This window comes from Carcharhinus amblyrhynchos, chromosome 13 (assembly GCF_965287045.1).
Source record: "Carcharhinus amblyrhynchos chromosome 13, sCarAmb.v2.hapA, whole genome shotgun sequence".
In the NCBI taxonomy this organism is placed as follows: Eukaryota; Metazoa; Chordata; class Chondrichthyes; order Carcharhiniformes; family Carcharhinidae; genus Carcharhinus; species Carcharhinus amblyrhynchos.
The window spans coordinates 44,975,522-44,980,195 of record NC_137336.1 but is presented as its reverse complement, the minus strand read 5'-3'; the positions used below and the strand labels follow the sequence as shown (position 1 = coordinate 44,980,195).

Genomic DNA, 4,674 nt, shown 5'->3' with positions numbered 1-4,674 from the left:
TCCCTCAAACCCGAGATTTAGCAGCTATCAAGCCACTAAAGAAGAATTATCATTTTCTTGTCACCATGCTATAAATACGGTTATAAGAAATCTTTTTGTGCAGAAACTTAGATGAAATGATGCTTTAGATAGACTAATGCTAATCCATGCATATTTTCTACTGTGAGCATGTAGGAATATAGGAAACTGAGTAGGTTATTTAGTCCGTCTCAGCATTCAATAAGATCATGGCTCATCTGCGACCTAACTCCACATGGTCTCTCTTGTCTCATATTTCTTAATACTTTTAGTTAAAAGACATTTTTTTAATTTCAGCTTTAATGTTAACAATTGACCTAGCACCAACTGCCTTTTCTTGGCAAAAGGTTCTAAACTTCCTGAGAGGGAGGGAACATCATTAAATCACTGGCAAGGGGCAGGGAAAATCAGAGAATGAGATCTCGCTGTGACGATTCTCATTCTCAAGGTCTCACGGAATTTTTGCCATTTTCACCCATAGCAAATGTCAAAAGTCACCCCCACCACCACCCCCATCACCATCAACATCTTTGTGCATCAGGAAACTTGTGGCTCTCTTCTCCAACATCAAAGTTGCTCATGGTTGAAGCCCCAACATGCATTTTGGTGGACACCCAATTTGTATTCCACTAATTAGAGTAGCTACCCATTATCCTTGCACTTTTTCATAGAAACACAGAAAATAGGAGCAGGAATAGGACTTTTGGGCCTTTAGACCTGCCCCACACCATTCATTATGATCAAGGCTGATCATCCAACTCAGTAACCTAATTCTGCTTTCCACCCATATCCTTTGATGCCTTTAGCCCCAAAAGCTAAAGCTAACTCCTTTTTGAAAACATACAATGTTTTTGGCCTCACTGCTCTTTGTGGTAGAGAATTGCACAGGCTGTCTGGGTGAATAAATTCCACCTTATCAATCCTAAATGGTCTAACACATATCCTTCTTACACTGTGATTGCTGGGTCTGAACTACCCTGCCATTGCAAATATTCTTCCTGCATTTACCCTGTCTAGTCCTATTTCAATGAGATCTCATTTACCTTCTGGTAATGATCCAATGACTCTAGTCTCAGAACAGCAGGGGAGGCTTCTATAAGATTCCTTTATATTCCAGTGACTAACACCTTAATCAACTCAACTTCTCCTCATAAATCAATCCCACCATTCCATGAATCAGACTAGTAATCCTACACAGAATTCCCTCTATCGCAAGAATATTCTTCCTCAGATAAGGAGACCAAAGTTGCACACGGTGCCTGCATGATTTAATTAAATAACTAAAAATAACCATTTTAGCTGCCTGTGTTTTTGTTCTTCGTGGGATTCACATTAAACATGGTTCCTTTGGAGTTTATCAAAGAGGAATATGTGCATTATCTCGAAGATCCCAAACATTCGAGTTTTTAAGCAAATCAACAAGACAACTCTACATAAGCATTTAAGTGACAGTTTCATGTGAATTATATCAAAAATCAGATGGATATTTTCGGAATAAACACAAATACCTTTAAGTTCATTTCTGTTCCTTGCAGCTCTTTCGTAGCTTCCTCTAAATTTGCTCTGCAACTCTGCAGCTTCTCCAGTTTTTCTGAAAGGCTGGCCTGTTGAGGTAATTTTTATAGTGATGCCAGTTACAATATATCAAAAGTTGGCATTTTTAATTATCTCTCGAATGAGTGAAGTTTTTTCAAAGCCTAAATATTCAGTACAATGCTCTCTTACCTTTGTCTCATTATGTATATCTTTTAAAATGCGTATGTCGTGGTTCTTGTGTGGACCAGCAACATAACATGTTACACAAATACAGGAGTGGTCATCTAAGCAGTAATATTCAATGAGCTTCTCATGATCTGAACATTTTCTGTCTTCCAGCGAACTTGCAGGCTCAATCAGTAGGTGATTTTTCTGAGCTGTTTTCTCAGAGTGCTTTCTTAAGTGATGCTCACATAAAGATGCTTCACAGTTCATGCATGTTTTGACTGCAGGGAGGGGATTATCCAAACAGAAATCACAGAAGATCTTAGGTGGTTCCTCATTCATCTGTGTGGCTTCAAAACGTTCTATTATGTTACTCAATTTCAAATTTTTGTGCAGCACGGGCTTTTGAGCATATTCAGCTCGGCACTCTGGGCACGAGTAGCCAGGCCCTGTGTCTTTCTTGTCCCAGTTCTTTTCAATGCAACTACGACAGAAATTATGCCCACAGGACAAGGAAACTGGTTCCGTGTAAATATTCCAGCAAATTGAACAATTTAATTCTTCTTTCAAATTACCAACCGCTGAAGTAGAAGCCATTTTCATCTCTGAGGAAGAGAGAACAAGCAGCTATTTGTTGTATGGTTAACCATCAGAAAGGACTTACATTTATATAATGCTTCACACAACTTCACAATGCTTAAACAGCACTCAACTGTCTCTGGAGTACTTTTAAAGTGCTGTTGTAACCAGGGGTAATACAGAAGTTAATTTGCATCCAGCAAGCTCACATAAATACATTGAGATAAATGTTAAATTGTCGTGACATGCATATTGAGGGATAGATTTTCGCGAATCCTGCTATTGTTAAAGCAGAGTCATGGGGTCAAGTTATGCTCACTTGAGAAGGTAGATGGGACCTCAACTCATCTCGATGGCTTCTCTGATTTCAATGGTTCGTCTGTACTTCACTGGAGTGTCTGCAGTATGCGCTTCCATCGGCTTCTCGGCCTTTTGGCTAAGATCAAGTGTAGTATCGACATGCTGTACTTGGTTGAGGTCATTAGGTTACATCTTAGCTTCATTTGAAGCAATTTTTTAAAGTGGCATCTCGGCCTTTTAGCTAAGATGCAAATGAGATCAAGCCTTGGAGGAGGAACTATACCTACTCCAATCAGCTTGGATCATGTAGATCAAGCCCAAGACAGGAGGTGAGAGCCCTGTCTTGTCAGCTTGGATCAGGAATGTCTCAACTTGTTGAGACTCTGAATTGGATTGATTGGATTGAATTGGAATAAAGAAAAATGTGCTCCCATCGGCCTTTAGCTAAAATCAAATGTAGTTTTGGCATCCTGCACCTGGTTGAAGTCATGAGGTTATACTGAGGTTTCATTTAAAGCAATTTTTTAAAGTGCCATCTAAGCCTTTTGGCTAAGATGCAAATGAGATCAAGCCTTGGAGAAAGTGCAATGCCTGCTCCAATCAGCTTGGATCATGTAGATCAAGCCCAAGACAGGAAGTGGTGAGCCCGTCTTGTCAGCTTGGATTGGGAATGTCTCACTTGTGGAGACTTTGAATTGAACTTTGATTGGATTGAATCGGATATAAACAAAAGAAAACAAGGGCAACTAGGGATGGAACCAATAAAATCAAATTTCCTGTTACCCTGCCATGCAATAAATATTCTGATACAAGTTGGCTTCCTAATAACCGTACCTTCACTTTACTTTTCTGCCTTTTGTTTCATGTTTGCCTCCAGATCAAAGAGAATGAAGCTTGTGTCACCACCTAACAGAGAAGGGAAAGAAAAAGGTAAGCAAAAAGGTTCTTGCAACAATCACTTGCAGTAGAATACAAGAGGCCCAGCTCAGTATAACAGAGGGTGTACTTAAGTCTCACTAATTCCAGCTGATAGCTGGGTGTTGTAATCAGTAAGGAACACATAGGCCGAAACTTTACCACCGTTCACCCTAGCAGGATTTTCCCTACTTTGCTGCAGCAGGAGCATGGCACGAGTGGCAGGTGACGTTGCACCTATAGGCCGGGATTGACAGCTACGTCATTGGCAGCACGGTGGCACAGTAGTTAGCACTGCTGCCTCACAGTGCCAATCATCATACAACAATTGTCTAGAATATACACCAGTCATTAAGATTCCACTTGGAACACTAAGAGCACAGACAGTAAAAAGCCCTTTCCTCGGATCCCAAAGAACTCATTTAACCCCCATGTTTGTTTCTGTAAATCAAACAAGGTTGGGGTGGGAGAAGGGGGATTATTTCCAGAAAGACTGGGGGTGGGATTCTCCCAAAGATATTCCAAGTGTCGAATGTGCATAAAAACTGCTGTTAATCACCCTTTTTTCAGATGGATTTTCAAAATGAATCTCCCACACTCTGAGCACTGCAGAGTGCACTGGCATGAATCTCATGAAAAATCAATGGGTGGAAGCGTTTCCCACTGGAGAGGCAGTCAGCAAAGTGCTGAGCAGGGCATCCTGCATCGCTGCCCATGTGACCTGCCCACAGCCCAATCACAGGGCTCCTGGACATTTTCGGGCCAGCCCCAATCCCACTACCAATGTGTCTGGGCCAGACCCAATCCCGCTACCAACCCCCTGGATTGCCTCATTCTCCCCCGCCTGTCCCCCCAGCAGTCCCGATCTCCTGGTGCCGTCCCCGCTACCTGCAGTCCCAACACTCCTGGCAGGCCAAACTCCGCTCCCATCCCCATGCCCACCACCCTGATGTCTATCCCTGATCGCTGGCCTCCCTCTCTCTGCCATCGCCAAGTGCAGAGTGGCAATAGGGCCCCCACCAATCTGCCTCCCTGGCAGTGGAACCTCCCACCAATCTTCCCCTCCCCAATCTGGGCATTACCACTTTGCCCCTTGAGCTGTAATAAGGGGTCAGGCTAGCATTGCCAAGCTGGCACTGCCCAGGGAGCAAGCCCCTTACT

General features: G+C 42.7%; 1 non-coding gene across 1 annotated transcript; it reads left to right on the top strand.

The window, feature by feature from the left end:
- Positions 1–2,714: 2,714 nt before the first annotated feature.
- LOC145352037 (U2 spliceosomal RNA) lies at positions 2,715–2,906 on the top strand. Its single transcript, XR_013888495.1, has one exon. It is a non-coding gene; the product is annotated as a U2 spliceosomal RNA (small nuclear RNA).
- Positions 2,907–4,674: the final 1,768 nt, after the last annotated feature.